Source organism: Rutidosis leptorrhynchoides, chromosome 6 (assembly GCF_046630445.1).
Source record: "Rutidosis leptorrhynchoides isolate AG116_Rl617_1_P2 chromosome 6, CSIRO_AGI_Rlap_v1, whole genome shotgun sequence".
Taxonomy (NCBI): Eukaryota; Viridiplantae; Streptophyta; class Magnoliopsida; order Asterales; family Asteraceae; genus Rutidosis; species Rutidosis leptorrhynchoides.
Window position 1 is genome coordinate 72564916 of NC_092338.1, and position 18187 is coordinate 72583102.

Here is an 18187-nt window from a genome sequence, read left to right on the forward strand (position 1 = left end):
CAGCGGAAGACTTAATTCGTACCTGAGAATAAACATGCTTTAAAGTGTTAACCAAAAGGTTGGTGAGTTCATATGTTTATCATAACAATCATTTCAATATGTTAATAGACCACAAGATTTCATAATCATAAACATAATACACTCGCAAGTGTATGTAAAGCATTCTAAATGGTTGAGCACTTGGTAACCATACTTAACATTTAATCAACGTCGCATATTCCCTTTATTATGAAATCTCACTACACCGTACCAAGTGTAGTCACCAAAACAAAGTACTGTGCAACCGTTGAATACTGGTCGTCCAGTCCGGTTGGGGTTGTCAGGCCCGATAGATCTATCAACAGGATTCGCGTTTACAATACCCATGTAAATAGTAGTTACCAAGCTACAGGGAAATATGTCAGTGGTACAACTTAACGTAGAATATATTTTTAAGTACTTGTGTCTATTTTGTAAACATTTATAAAAGCAGCGCATGTATTCTCAGCCCAAAAATATAAAGGGTAAAAAGGCAAATGAAACTCACCTAATGTATTTTGTAGTAAAAATACATATGACGATGTTGAACAAGTGTAGGGTTGGCCTCAGATTCACGAACCTATATCATTTATATATATATATTAACACATATAATTGTGATCAAATAAGTTCATATATTATATCTTAAATTATATATCTTATATATTTAATTTGTAAATATTTAATTAGTATTATTAAAAATCCTTAATTTGTTATATTATATGTGTTTACACAACTAGTATCTATTTAGTAAATTAATATTAAAAATTATAAATAAAAAGTTGTATCTTTTTATGATAATAATAATAGTAATGGTAATAATATTAATGATCCTACTAATGATAATAATAATAAAAATACTTATATTAATACTAATAATGATAATATTAGTACTATTAATAATAATAAAAATAAAATGATAATTTTAATAAAAGTGATACGTTTAATAAAAATAATAGTAGTTTTTAGTAAAAATGATAAGTTTAATAATAATGATAATGAAAATAATAATTTTGATAATAATACTTAATACTTGATAATAATAATAATAATTATCATAATAATAACAATAGTTAACAATAATAATATTAATAGTAATAATACTACCTTAAAAAGGTAACTATTTTGTCAGAGGTCGGGCTCGAACCCGCGACCTCTCTTTTAAAGACTACTCCCCTAACCACTCCTCTGTTCACTTCATTTCTGATTATAACTCCTATCCTAAACTATGTAACCCGTCACTTCTTAAATAATGTGTGTGTGTTTTTTTTTTTTTTTTGTCATCGTACAGAATTAAGAAACAGATAAACGTTGGTTCCCAAGTTGTGGCCCAAAGAGAAAAGTGGGTCATGGTAGCCCAACAAGAATACTTGGATCACAATTCCTAACACATTACTCACGGCCCAAATTATATCAAAAAGGTTTACGGTTTACAAGTGGGAAAAGGGTCCACTTTCACTCAGCCAACCACGAAATCCCTTTCTCTTTTCTTCTTTTTTTTTTTTATAAATGCACCGACAGAAGTAATCACTTTAACTGTATTGGTAACGGTCCATTAATTCCATAGAAAACGAAACAGTATAGCAGGAACAATTGATGATTATGGTGTTTATGATGGGTGGTTTTTGGTGATGACAGAACAATAGTAGGACCACATCAGGTGGCTGTTAGTTTGGTACAGAAACAGAAATATAGCGAGTAACAGTAGCAGGAGTATAATAGTGATCGAGATGGAGGTTGATCATGGTGGTTCGTGATGGGAAACTAAGACATAAAACAGTTGCATGAAGCTGTTTTGGATGAATTAAATGATGGTTGTGGTGTTTTAACGGGTGAAGGTGATAGCGGTTTGTGTGTGATAAACAAAAAAACGTACAAGAAAGAGAAGGAGAGAGAGAGATGAGAAAGAAAGAGGTGGTGGCGACAGGTTGATGTTTGAGTGGTCTTTTCCGACATCAGATAATAGAAACGGGTAGATTGTGGGTTGCACAAGGTGATGGTGTTTGGTTGTTAAACTTAAACATGAGAGGGTGGTGATCAAAGAAGGTGGTGAGGTGACGGTGATAACCGGCAGTTTGAGGTGGAGAGGGTGGTTCAAAGTAAGACAGAAAACGGGGATGGAGTGGGAAAGAGAAAAGATATAAAGAAAGAAGGAGATTGCGGTGGATTGGTGTTCCTTGTGATGGTGGTGGATTGGTGGTTGACGGTGGTGGCCAGGGAGGGTCGGGTGTCGAGAACAGGAAACAACTTATCTTCTTATTTGATTAATTCATCAACAACAATAGATAAAATTTATAGTAAGATGAAATGATTGTTCATCAATAAAACAAATCAATCTGTAGAGTTGAGGTGATTGAGTAAATCACGGGCGTACAGGGTTTTTAAAGAAGAAAAGATAGGGTGAAACAGATATATAACAGATTACACTTACCCCTTTGTTTTATTTTTATATAGTATTTTTAATATTAATAATAAGTAGATATAAACATAAATATATTAATTATAGTACAGGTAATTATATTATAAACAATCAAAATACTAATAATAATAATAATAATAATAATAATAATAATAATAATAATAATAATAATAATAATAATAATAATAATAATAATAATAATAAGAATAATAATAATAATAATAATATTGATAATCAAATTAAAATTATAATAATAATAAGTTTAAAAAAATGATGATGTTAATAATATTAAATAATAATTTGTATTATTTTATTATAATAATAATATCAATCATTAAAAAAATTTATAATTTTATTACTATCTCATATATCAATGACATTAATAACATTAGTAATAATTATAAAGATAATATAACAACTGTAATTTAACTTGTAATTTAAATTATTAATTTTTACATATTAATACCTATGTAACATTTATATAATATCTCATGTTGAATATATTATAATATTCATACAATCAATAATTATGTATATTAATCATAAAGCATTGTTCGTGAATTGCCGGGAATAGTCGAAAGGTAATCGAATATATGATATAGTTCAAAATTTTTGAGACGCAACTTAACAGACTATGCTTATTATGTCAAAAATATTAAATTGTATCGAGAGTTTGGTTTAAAATTAGTCGAAATTTTCCGGGTCGTGACAGTACCTACCCGTTAAAGAAATTTCGTCCCCGAAATTTGAGTGAGGTCGTCTTGGCTAACAATAAGAATGTTTTCATGACGATTAGGAGTTGACATCATAGGGTTTTATCATTTTTGATTAATATGAATTAAACGATTCGATCATGTGAAGCGTACGAGTGAAGCTATCACAAAAGAGTGAAAAGTTTCGTCTTAACTTTTGACGTAGTCATGGTGGATTTTCGAAATTCAAGGAATTTAAGGAAATCTTCTAATCGGAAAGAAAATGTAATAGCACGATTTACTAGCAGACTGTTGGAATTACAGAAGAACAGAAATATTAAAGAAATATTTTCGTGATATACTTAGAGGTTAAGTAGAATGAAAGAGTTGTGTAACATGGCACATGATGACGTTATGATATGTGAATCATCATCACGTTACATTAGAAATTTAGCATGACTTACTGTAATATAATCACGTTGGCTAAGAATATAATAACTCATGCTTCAATTCCCAACACTTCTCCACAATTCATTCATAATTTATACTTAGATTTTACAGAAGTTTCCAATATAATGGAATACAGAAAGCATGAAGAGGTAGATAATTTCGGACAAGAATAGTTATGAAAATATCCTCAGAAATATCGAAGATATTTATGATGATATTTTTTTTTTTAATTTCTAAGTTCGAAGATTGATGAAGAAAAATTTTCCGCAAGATTTTAACATGACTTTGGATCAAGATATTCTCTAAAGATTTCATCGGATCCAGAATTACCTGGATTCTTTGAATATAGGGTTTAGTCCTTGTATTTTTTTCTTGATCTCCTTCATGTGTGCTCAATCCGATTTTCAGTACCAAATTTTCTATCGAGCGTTCCTAACACTTCCTTCTTTATTATCAAGTTTTGGCCATTAAGACCGTCTACAACATGCTGATTCGTCAGCATTTTCAAAGTTAACAGATATGGATCATTGGTTATCAAATCGAGGTGTTTTCAGGAGAATTGCGTTTTGAGATGATTAAATGCTGATGATAGTATGGTGGAATATAAAAGGTTCTCTGGTAACAATAACAATGGCAAGCGTATATATCCAAGTTATAATAAGGTTGATTCGAACGAAAAGTCGAAGTTGACTTGCTGGAGCTGTGACAAAATTTGCTAATTTGAAGAAGAACTGCAAAGTTATTTTGGGTAATAATAACACTAAAGAAATTAGCACAACTACGTGTTAAACTTTTACTCAGTTTCCGAGGGTTTTTCAGGTGCATAACTATATGTATCAATATTTTCTTCTGTAGGTCAAGTGCGGCTGGTTCATCCTCTCGATCGAGGTGTTTTTAGAATTTTGAAAGGTTTGAACGCGGATTGTAATCGTCAAGGTACAAATGAGGTTCAAGATGAAAATCAAGTGGCAAGCTTGAAGAAGTGTTTAGTTTCGTATGTTATAATCAATATTTTAATTCGTTTTAATTGTCCAAAGTTAGTAGTCCAATAGTTCAATAGTCCAATAATTCATATATAGTTTAATATATAATATTCGAATTAATTAATACGTATCGTGACCCGTGTACCGGTCTCAGTATTGATCACAACTCAAACTATATATATATTTTGGAATCAATCTCAACCCTGTATAGCTAACTCCGTCATTTGCATATAGAGTGTCTATGGTTGTTCAAGATAAATATATAGATGTGTCAATATGATATGTCGAAACCTTGTATACGTGTCCCGTTATTTAAAGTGCGTAAAATAAATACAGAAATTAAATGACGATAAATAAAATTGCGAGAATGTAAATTGCGAGAATGTAAATTGCGAGAATGTAAATTGCGAGAATATAAATTGCGATAATTAAATTGCGATAAATAAAATGTAACCAGTTAGCTAGGAACAGTTAGCTAGGAACAGTTAGCATGGATTCTTAACAATATTTCAATTATTTAGTTCGTTTGTTTCTAACAAATTTTACTTTGTCCGATGTTTTCTTCATTATGCCACTTGTTGGATTCTGATAGGTCAAAATCTAAATATGAAATTGAACGAAAATGGATTCTGTGATGAACGGATACGTATATCTGTGGATATAAGTAGAATAGTGACTGACTGTTGAATCAGAGTCGAAGAATGTACAGTGCAACTTATTAATGTGAAATCTAAATATTCCTCGGGTATTACCTACCCGTTAAAATATTTTCACCATTAACAGTTTGTACAAACGAATTTTTAATTACAATCTTTATGAAAATATACTTGCATATATATTTTCTTCAGATGTAATCATGGATTTAATGAATTAATATGATATTAATCTCATTTGATTTACTGTTAGAACAAGAATATATAATCTCTAAAACATTAGAGATTACATAATCGTCATGTAGAACAAAGGTAATTGATATAGAACGATATGTAGAACGAAGATAGTCGGTGTAGAACGATATGTAGAACGGAGATCATATTTGAAGTACGGATGGTGATATTGAGGCGTGTGATGTTGAGGCTGGTGTTATTGGTGATACTGGTGCCGATACTAGTGGTACTGCTGGTGCCGGTGATGTTGCTGAAGCTAGTAGGTTTTGCACCATATTTTTCAAAGCTACAACTCGCGCGCGAAGTTCGTTGACTTCATCTATTATTCCGGGATGAGTGTCGGTTAGAACGAGCGGATAAATAAGATTTAGAATTTTAGATAGAAGATAATCGTGACGAGCTACCTTGGAGATGAGGCTAAAATGGTGTTTCAGATAGGCTCATCGGTAAGTGATTCAGGTTCTTCGCCGAGGTAAATTCGGTTAGTGGAAGGGATTTCCTTCTTCGCGTCTCCATTGATTAAGTCGAATACGAACCCATCAGATGAATTGGGGATGACTAACTTGTTGATTCTTTTTGGTGACGCTGATAAGTGAAACTCCATATCGGAATAGCTGTCGGAATCCGAGGAATTCGAACTGGTTGAGGGATTCATCTCGTACGATCAGATGAAGGATTTTTCGATAAGAATTAGATTATAGGATGTAGATTAGTACCCTACAATACATAATTTACATATGCATAAATAATACTAGAATCTCATAAGTTACGGATAAGTCTACGAAAGCTGTCAGACAAAAGTAACAATAACAATATATGAATTAGTAGGTACGCTAAGATATGAATTTTTGTCTATACACTATTCATGCAATCAATGCAGTAAGATGTGTCTAGACTAAGAATGATAATCAGGCAATTTCCTAAGGATGATAAACAGATGATTTCCGACTAGAAATGATAAGCAAAACTTTTGACATGCAGACACGGTCGAAGTTCAGGCTCACTAATGCATCTAAACAACTATCCGTTAGACACACTAATGCAAGACCTGGTTCGCTAAGACCATCGCTCTGATACCAACTGAAAGGACCCGTCCTAATCCACCTGGACAAAGTCATCAACATTTGGTCCCATTGCGATGATCGCCTCCAAGTAATGTCCTTATATTGAGCAAATGCACAACGGAAGACTTAATTCGTACCTGAGATTAAACATGCTTTAAAGTGTCAACCAAAAGGTTGGTGAGTTCATAAGTTTATCATAACAATCATTTAAATATGTTAATAGACCACAAGATTTCATAATCATAAACATAATACACTCGCAAGTGTATGTAAAGCATTCTAAATGGTTGAGCACTTGGTAACCATACTTAACATTTAATCAACGTCGCATATTCCCTTTATTATGAAATCTCACTACACCGTACCAAGTGTAGTCACCAAAACGAAGTACTGTGCAACCGTTGAATACTGGTCATCCAGTCCGGTTGGGGTTGTCAGGCCCGATTGATCTATCAACAGGATTCGCGTTTATAATACCCATGTAAATAGTAGTTACCAAGCTACAGGGAAATATGTCAGTGGTACAACTCAACGTAGAATATATTTTTAAGTACTTGTGTCTATTTTGTAAACATTTATAAAAGCAGCGCATGTATTCTCAGCCCAAAAATATAAAGGGTAAAAAGGCAAATGAAACTCACCTAATGTATTTTGTAGTAAAAATATATATGACGATATTGAACAAGTGTAGGGTTGGCCTCGGATTCACGAAGCTATATCATTTATATATATATATATATATATATATATATATATATATATATATATATACACATATAATTGTGATCAAATAAGTTCATATATTATATCTTAAATTATATATCTTATATATTTAATTTGTAAATATTTAATTAGTATTATTAAAAATCCTTAATTTGTTATATTATATGTGTTTACACAACTAGTATCTATTTAGTAAATTAATATTAAAAATTATAAATAAAAAGTTGTATCTTTTTATGATAATAATAATAGTAATGGTAATAATATTAATGATCCTACTAATGATAATAATAATAAAAATACTTATATTAATACTAATAATGATAATATTAGTACTATTAATAATAATAAAAATAAAACGATAATTTTAATAAAAGTGATACGTTTAATAAAAATAATAGTAGTTTTTAGTAAAAATGATAAGTTTAATAATAATGATAATGAAAATAATAATTTTGATAATAATACATAATACTTGATAATAATGATAATAATAATTATCATAATAATAACAATAGTTAACAATAATAATATTAATAGTAATAATACTACCTTAAAAAGGTAACTATTTTGTCAGAGGCCGGGCTCGAACCCGCGACCTCTCTTTTAAAGACTACTCCCCTAACCACTCCTCTGTTCACTTCATTTCTGATTATAACTCCTATCCTAAACTATGTAACCCGTCACTTCTTAAATAATGTGTGTGTTTTTTTTTTTTTGTCATCTTACAGAATTAAGAAACAGATAAACGTTGGTTCCCAAGTTGTGGCCCAAAGAGAAAAGTGGGTCATGGTAGCCCAACAAGAATACTTGGATCACAATTCCTAACACATTACTCACGGCCCAAATTATATCAAAAAGGTTTACGGTTTACAAGTGGGAAAAGGGTCCACTTTCACTCAGCCAACCACGAAATCCCTTTCTCTTTTCTTCTTTTTTTTTATAAATGCACCGACAGAAGTAATCACTTTAACTGTATTGGTAACGGTCCATTAATTCCATAGAAAATGAAACAGTATAGCAGGAACAATTGATGATTCTGGTGTTTATGATGGGTGGTTTTTGGTGATGACAGAACAATAGTAGGAACCACATCAGGTGGCTGTTAGTTTGGTACAGAAACTGAAATATAGCGAGTAACAGTAGCAGGAGTATAATAGTGATCGAGATGGAGGTTGATCATGGTGGTTCGTGATGGGAAACTAAGACATAAAACAGTTGCAGGAAGCTGTTTTCGATGAATTAAATGATGGTTGTGGTGTTTTAACGGGTGAAGGTGATAGCGGTTTGTGTGTGATAAACAAAAAAACGTACAAGAAAGAGAAGGAGAGAGAGATGAGAAAGAAAGAGGTGGTGGCGACAGGTTGATGGTTGAGTGGTCTTTTCCGACATCAGTTAATAGAAACGGGTAGATTGTGGGTTGCACAAGGTGATGGTGTTTGGTTGTTAAACTTAAACGTGAGAGGGTGGTGATCAAAGAAGGTGGTGAGGTGAGGGTGATAACTGTAGTGACCCGAACTTTTCTATGTTTATATATATTAATTGAGATTGATATTTACATGATTAAATGTTTCCAACATGTTAATCAATCAAACTTGTTAAGACTTGATTAATTGAAATATGTTTCATATAGACAATTGACCACCCAAGTTGACCGGTGATTCACGAACGTTAAAACTTGTAAAAACTATATGATGACATATATATGGATATATATATAGTTAACATGATACTATGATAAGTAAACATATCATTAAGTATATTAACAATGAACTACATATGTAAAAACAAGACTACTAACTTAATGATTTTTAAACGAGACATATATGTAACGATTATCGTTGTAAAGACATTTAATGTAAATATATCATATTAAGAGATATTCATACATGATAATATCATGATAATATAATAATTTAAAATCTCATTTGATATTATAAACATTGGGTTAACAACATTTAACAAGATCGTTAACCTAAAGGTTTCAAAACAACACTTACATGTAACGACTAACGATGACTTAACGACTCAGTTAAAATGTATATACATGTAGTGTTTAAATATGTATTTATACACTTTTTAAAGACTTCAATACACTTATCAAAATACTTCTACTTAACAAAAATGCTTACAATTACATCCTCGTTCAGTTTCATCAACAATTCTACTCGTATGCACCCGTATTCGTACTCGTACAATACACAGCTTTTAGATGTATGTACTATTAGTATATACACTCCAATGATCAGCTCTTAGTAGCCCATGTGAGTCACCTAACACATGTGGGAACCATCATTTGGCAACTAGCATGAAATATCTCATAAAATTACAAAAATATGAGTAATTATTCATGACTTATTTACATGAAAACAAAATTACATATCCTTTATATCTAATCCATACACCAACGACCAAAAACACCTACAAACACTTTCATTCTTCAATTTTCTTCATCTAATTGATCTCTCTCAAGTTCTATCTTCAAGTTCTAAGTGTTCTTCATATATTCTACAAGTTCTAGTTACATAAAATCAAGAATACTTTCAAGTTTGCTAGCTCACTTCCAATCTTGTAAGGTGATCATCCAACCTCAAGAAATCTTTGTTTCTTACAGTAGGTTATTATTCTAATACAAGGTAATAATCATATTCAAACTTTGGTTCAATTTCTATAACTATAACAATCTTATTTCAAGTGATGATCTTACTTGAACTTGTTTTCGTGTCATGATTCTGCTTCAAGAACTTCGAGCCATCCAAGGATCCGTTGAAGCTAGATCCATTTTTCACTTTTCCAGTAGGTTTATCCAAGGAACTTAAGGTAGTAATGATGTTCATAACATCATTCAATTCATACATATAAAGCTATCTTATTCGAAGGTTTAAACTTGTAATCACTAGAACATAGTTTAGTTAATTCTAAACTTGTTTACAAACAAAAGTTAATCCTTCTAACTTGACTTTTAAAATCAACTAAACACATGTTCTATATCTATATGATATGCTAACTTAATGATTTAAAACCTGGAGACACGAAAAACACCGTAAAATCGGATTTACGCTGTCGTAGTAACACCGCGGGCTGTTTTGGGTTAGTTAATTAAAAACTATGATAAACTTTGATTTAAAAGTTGTTATTCTGAGAAAATGATTTTTATTATGAACATGAAACTATATCCAAAAATTATGGTTAAACCCAAAGTGGAAGTATGTTTTCTAAAATGGTCATCTAGACGTCGTTCTTTCGACTGAAATGACTACCTTTACAAAAACGACTTGTAACTTATTTTTCCGACTATAAACCTATACTTTTTATGTTTAGATTCATAAAATAGAGTTCAATATGAAACCATAGCAATTTGATTCACTCAAAACGGATTTAAAATGAAGAAGTTATGGGTAAAACAAGATTGGATAATTTTTCTCATTTTAGCTACGTGAAAATTTGTAACAAATCTATTCCAACCATAACTTAATCAACTTGTATTGTATATTATGTAATCTTGAGATACCATAGACAAGTATATAATGTTTCGACCTATCATGTCGACACATCTATATATATTTCGGAACAACCATAGACACTCTATATGTGAATGTTGGAGTTAGCTATACAGGGTTGAGGTTGATTCCAAAATATATATAGTTTGAGTTGTGATCAATACTGAGATACGTATACACTGGGTCGTGGATTGATTCAAGATAATATTTATCGATTTATTTCTGTACATCTAACTGTGGACAACTAGTTGTAGGTTACTAACGAGGACAGCTGACTTAATAAACTTAAAACATCAAAATATATTAAAAGTGTTGTAAATATATTTTGAACATACTTTGATATATATGTATATATTGTTATAGGTTCGTGAATCAACCAGTGGCCAAGTCTTACTTCCCGACGAAGTAAAAATCTGTAAAAGTGAGTTATAGTCCCACTTTTAAAATCTAATATTTTTGGGATGAGAATACATGCAGGTTTTATAAATGATTTACAAAATAGACACAAGTACGTGAAACTATATTCTATGGTTGAATTATCGAAATCGAATATGCCCCTTTTTATTAAGTCTGGTAATCTAAGAATTAGGGAACAGATACCCTAATTGACGCGAATCCTAAAGATAGATCTATTGGGCCTAACAAACCCCATCCAAAGTACCGGATGCTTTAGTACTTCGAAATTTATATCATATCCGAAGGGTGTCCCGGAATGATGGGGATATTCTTATATATGCATCTTGTTAATGTCGATTAACAGGTGTTCACCATATGAATAATTTTTATCTCTATGTATGGGATGTATATTGAAATATGAAATCTTGTGGTCTATTATTATGATTTGATAATATATAGGTTAAACCTATAGCTCACCAACATTTTTGTTGACGTTTTAAGCATGTTTATTCTCAGATGATTATTAAGAGCTTTCGCTGTTGCATACTTAAATAAGGACGAGATTTGGAGTCCATGCTTGTATGATATTATGTAAAAACTGCATTCAAGAAACTTATTTTGTTGTAACATATTTGTATTGTAAACCATTATGTAATGGTCGTGTGTAAACAGGATATTTTAGATTATCATTATTTGATAATCTACGTAAAGCTTTTTAAACCTTTATTGATGAAATAAAGGTTATGTTTTGTTTTAAAATGAATGCAGTCTTTGAAAAACGTCTCATATAGAGGTCAAAACCTCGCAACGAAATCAATTAATATGGAACGTTTTTAATCAATAAGAACGGGACATTTCAGTTGGTATCCGAGCGTTGGTCTTAGAGAACCAGAATTTTGCATTAGTGTGTCTTATCGAGTTTGTTAGGATGCATTAGTGAGTCTGGACTTCGACCGTGTTTACTTGAAAAATGATTGCTTAACAAATTTTGTTGGAAACTATATATTTTTAACATGTGAATATTACGTGATATATTAATCTCTTAACGCGTTTGATATTATGTGATAGATGTCTACCTCTAGAACAAGTTCCATTGACTCACCTAATAATAATGAAGAGTCAAATGTAAATTGGAATGATTCGTGGACTGATTCACAAGTTCCCGAAGAGGAACCGGAAGAAGAGTCGGAACCAGAAGAAGAATCGGAACCGGAAGAAGAATCGGAACCGGATGAAGAAATAGAACCGGTGGGGGAAATAATAAAACGGTTAAGTAAAAGAAAATCCTCAACCAACCGACCAAGGTTAATTATGGTCAATGGTGTTTCCGCCAAGGAAGCAAAATATTGGGAGGATTACCAATTCTCCGATGAATCGGATTCCGACGAGAATTCCGATGATGTTATAGAAATTACCCCAACTGAATTTAAAAAGGCAAAAGAAAATAATAAGGGAAAGGGCATAAAAATAGAGAAATCTAATTCCAACCCCGATGAACTTTATATGTATCGTCAACCTCCGAAGTCCTTAAGTTGTAACAATGACCCGGGAACCTCTAAACCACCAGGTTTTTCTAAACCAATGTGGATAACGACGGCTCGTATTAGGGGAACATCATATATCCCTAGAAACTTGGCAAAACGAACCAAAACCGAAGAAGAAGAAACAAGCGAGTCGGAATAAGATAGCTGTATTCGTGTGGTGTAATATATGTAATATAGTGTGCTTATGCTTTATGATATATGTAAAAATTGCTTGTATTAATAAGTATTTTTTTTTTATGAATCTAACTCTTGTCTATTTTACAGTATAAAAACACAAAATGGATAGACAACCCAATATTTTAAGAGACCTACCCGGAGACATGATTGATGAAATTTTGTCTAGAGTCGGTCAGAATTCTTCGGCACAACTATTTAAGGCGAGATCAGTTTGTAAGACATTCGAAGAACGTTCCAAGAATGCCTTGGTTTATAAAAGGCTTTCGTTCGAAAGATGGGGGATATCACATTGGGAAATCCATAAGTTACGATGTGTTTACTTTGACGCATATATTGCGGGGAACCCAAATGCTATTTTACGCAATGGGTTAAGAAATTATTTTGACTCAATATATCCGAATATTGGACTTCGTGATTTAGAAAAAGCGGCTAACATGCAACATAAAGAAGCATGTTATGCTTACGGATTAGTAATGTTCGCTTCTCACCAAAGTGAGAACAAGAACATCGGCCTACAACTATTAAACAAAATGTTCCCACAAGTGACGGAGTCGGTAATTGGGGTAAGAAATGAGGTTTTTAGATTGTTACGGGACTGTTGGACATTACATAACCCTCGTCCCTTTGGCGACGTTACAACACGCTGTCTTATCAACGGCCATAACGGTTATGTTCCACAAGACCAAGGATGGGAAGTAGTCCTAGTAAAACCAGAATGCATGACTTGTTTCTGGACGTATGAATTACGTGTCTTTATTGCCTTTGCTGAACGACTTGTGTACTAGCTAGAATTATCTTCACAACTATCTTGTATCAAAGTTATTGTGTGCTATATTTCATGCTTTATGTAAAATAAGCGGTATTGTAAGTTTGTAAAATATTGTATAAAAGTTTGAACGCGAAATATTATTATAATCAGTTTTTCATATAGAATTGTAGTAGTTGAATTGTATATTAGCTACTAAGTATGAACTTAACGGGTAGGTACTACCCGAATTTAAACTTATAAAACGCTAATATGAAGAAAAAGCTTTTATAAATGAGTTCATATTATGCTACGAAATACTATTAACTACTCTTAATATTCTGTATGATTAACTTGTTCCATTTGACTATTTTGAAGGAAATGGCACCGACTACTCGACACACCGTGAATATGAATGAAGAGGAATTCCGTACTTTTCTAGCTTCAAACATAGCCGCAGTACAGTCTGCGCTACATACCAACAATAACCTTGGATCTAGCAGTACAGGAAATCGTGTAGGATGCACCTACAAAGAATTCACTGCCTGCAAACCTTTGGAATTTGATGGAACCGAAGGACCGATCGGATTGAAACGGTGGACCGAGAAGGTCGAATCGGTGTTTGCCATAAGTAAGTGTACTGAAGAGGACAAAGTGAAGTACGCTACGCATACCTTCACAGGTTCTGCGTTAACATGGTGGAATACCTATCTAGAGCAAGTGGGACAAGACGATGCGTATGCACTACCGTGGTCTGCATTCAAGCACTTGATGAACGAGAAGTACCGTCCCAGAACCGAGGTCAATAAGCTCAAGACAGAACTTAGAGGGTTACGAACCCAAGGATTTGATATTACCACGTATGAAAGACGATTCACAGAATTGTGCCTATTGTGTCCGGGAGCGTTCGAAGATGAGGAAGAGAAGATCGACGCGTTTGTGAAAGGATTACCGGAAAGAATCCAAGAAGATATAAGTTCACACGAGCCCGCCTCCATACAACAGGCATGTAGAATGGCTCACAAACTAGTGAACCAGATTGAAGAAAGAATTAAAGAACAGACTGCTGAAGAGGCCAATGTGAAGCAAGTCAAAAGAAAGTGGGAGGAAAACGGTGATAAGAATCACCAATATAACAACAACAGCAATTACAACAATAATCGCAACAATTATCCCAACAATCGCAACATCAATCGCAACTACAACAAACGGCCCAACAACAACAACAACAACAACAACAGCAACTACAACAATCATCCCAACAACAATAATAACCGCAACAACAACAACAATCAGAAGCAGCTATGCCAAAGGTGTGAAAAGTATCACTCAGGGTTCTGCACCAAATTTTGCAATAAGTGTAAAAGAAATGGTCATAGCGCGGCGAAGTGTGAGGTCTACGGACCAGGGGTTAATAGAACGAAAGGAACAAATGGTGTCGGAACGAGTAATGGTGGAGCAAGTAGTGTCGGAGCAAGTTATGCCAATGTAGTTTGTTATAAATGTGGAAAACCGGGCCACATTATTAGAAATTGCCCGAACCAGGAGAACACGAATGGACAAGGCCGCGGAAGAGTTTTCAATATTAATGCGGCAGAGGCACAGGAAGACCCGGAGCTTGTTACGGGTACGTTTCTTATTGACAATAAATCTGCTTACGTTTTATTTGATTCGGGTGCGGATAGAAGCTATATGAGTAGAGATTTTTGTGCTAAATTAAGTTGTCCATTGACGCCTTTGGATAGTAAATTTTTACTCGAATTAGCAAATGGTAAATTAATTTCAGCAGATAATATATGTCGGAATCGAGAAATTAAACTGGTTAGCGAAACATTTAAGATTGACTTGATACCGGTAGAGTTAGGGAGTTTTGATGTGATAATCGGTATGGACTGGTTGAAAGAAGTGAAAGCAGAGATCGTTTGTTACAAAAATTCAATTCGCATTATACGAGAAAAAGGAAAACCCTTAATGGTGTACGGAGAAAAGGGCAACACGAAGCTACATCTTATTAGTAATTTGAAGGCACAAAAACTAATAAGAAAAGGTTGCTATGCTGTTCTAGCACACGTCGAGAAAGTACAAACTGAAGAAAAGAGCATCAATGATGTTCCCGTCGCAAAAGAATTTCCCGATGTATTTCCAAAAGAATTACCGGGATTACCCCCACATCGATCCGTTGAATTTCAAATAGATCTTGTACCAGGAGCTGCACCAATAGCTCGTGCTCCTTACAGACTCGCACCCAGCGAGATGAAAGAACTGCAAAGCCAATTACAAGAACTTTTAGAGCGTGGTTTCATTCGACCAAGCACATCACCGTGGGGAGCTCCTGTTTTGTTTGTCAAGAAGAAAGATGGTACATTCAGGTTGTGTATCGACTACCGAGAGTTGAACAAACTTACCATCAAGAACCGCTACCCACTACCGAGAATCGACGACTTATTTGATCAACTACAAGGCTCGTCTGTTTATTCAAAGATTGACTTACGTTCCGGGTATCATCAAATGCGGGTGAAAGAAGATGATATTCCAAAGACTGCTTTCAGAACACGTTACGGTCATTACGAGTTTATGGTCATGCCGTTTGGTTTAACTAATGCACCAGCTGTGTTCATGGACCTTATGAACCGAGTGTGTGGACCATACCTTGACAAGTTTGTCATTGTTTTCATTGATGACATACTTATTTACTCAAAGAATGACCAAGAACACGGTGAACATTTGAGAAAGGTGTTAGAAGTATTGAGGAAGGAAGAATTGTACGCTAAGTTTTCAAAGTGTGCATTTTGGTTGGAAGAAGTTCAATTCCTCGGTCACAAAGTGAACAAAGAAGGTATTAAGGTGGATCCGGCAAAGATAGAAACTGTTGAAAAGTGGGAAACCCCGAAAACTCCTAAACACATACGCCAGTTTTTAGGACTAGCTGGTTACTACAGAAGGTTCATCCAAGACTTTTCCAGAATAGCAAAACCCTTGACTGCATTGACGCATAAAGGGAAGAAATTTGAATGGAATGATGAACAAGAGAAAGCGTTTCAGTTATTGAAGAAAAAGCTAACTACGGCACCTATATTGTCATTGCCTGAAGGGAATGATGATTTTGTGATTTATTGTGACGCATCAAAGCAAGGTCTCGGTTGTGTATTAATGCAACGAACGAAGGTGATTGCTTATGCGTCTAGACAATTGAAGATTCACGAACAAAATTATACGACGCATGATTTGGAATTAGGCGCGGTTGTTTTTGCATTAAAGACTTGGAGGCACTACTTATATGGGGTCAAAAGTATTATATATACCGACCACAAAAGTCTTCAACACATATTTAATCAGAAACAACTGAATATGAGGCAGCGTAGGTGGATTGAATTGTTGAATGATTACGACTTTGAGATTCGTTACCACCCGGGGAAGGCAAATGTGGTAGCCGATGCCTTGAGTAGGAAGGACAGAGAACCCATTCGAGTAAAATCTATGAATATAATGATTCATAATAACCTTACTACTCAAATAAAGGAGGCGCAACAAGGAGTTTTAAAAGAGGGAAAATTAAAGGATGAAATACCCAAGGGATCGGAGAAGCATCTTAATATTCGAGAAGACGGAACCCGGTATATGGCTGAAAGGATTTGGGTACCAAAATTTGGAGATATGAGAGAAATGGTACTTAGAGAAGCTCATAAAACCAGATACTCAATACATCCTGGAACGGGGAAGATGTACAAGGATCTCAAGAAACATTTTTGGTGGCCGGGTATGAAAGCCGATGTTGCTAAATATGTAGGAGAATGTTTGACGTGTTCTAAGGTCAAAGCTGAGCATCAGAAACCATCAGGTCTACTTCAACAACCCAAAATCCCGGAATGGAAATGGGAAAACATTACCATGGATTTCATCACTAAATTGCCAATGACTGCAAGTGGTTTTGATACTATTTGGGTAATAGTTGATCGTCTCACCAAATCAGCACACTTCCTGCCAATAAGAGAAGATGACAAGATGGAGAAGTTAGCACGACTGTATTTGAAGGAAGTCGTCTCCAGACATGGAATACCAATCTCTATTATCTCTGATAGGGATGGTAGATTTATTTCAAGATTCTGGCAGACATTACAGCAAGCGTTAGGAACTCGTCTAGACATGAGTACTGCCTATCATCCACAAACTGATGGGCAGAGCGAAAGGACGATACAAACGCTCGAAGACATGCTACAAGCATGTGTTATTGATTTCGGAAACAGTTGGGATCGACATCTACCATTAGCAGAATTTTCCTACAACAACAGCTACCATTCAAGCATTGAGATGGCACCGTTTGAAGCACTTTATGGTAGAAAGTGCAGGTCTCCGATTTGTTGGAGTGAAGTGGGGGATAGACAGATTACGGGTCCGAAGATTATACAAGAAACTACCGAGAAGATCATCCAAATTCAACAACGGTTGAAAACCGCCCAAAGTCGACAAAAGAGCTACGCTGACATTAAAAGAAAAGATATAGAATTTGAAATTGGAGAGATGGTCATGCTTAAAGTTGCACCTTGGAAAGGCGTTGTTCGATTTGGTAAACGAGGGAAATTAAATCCAAG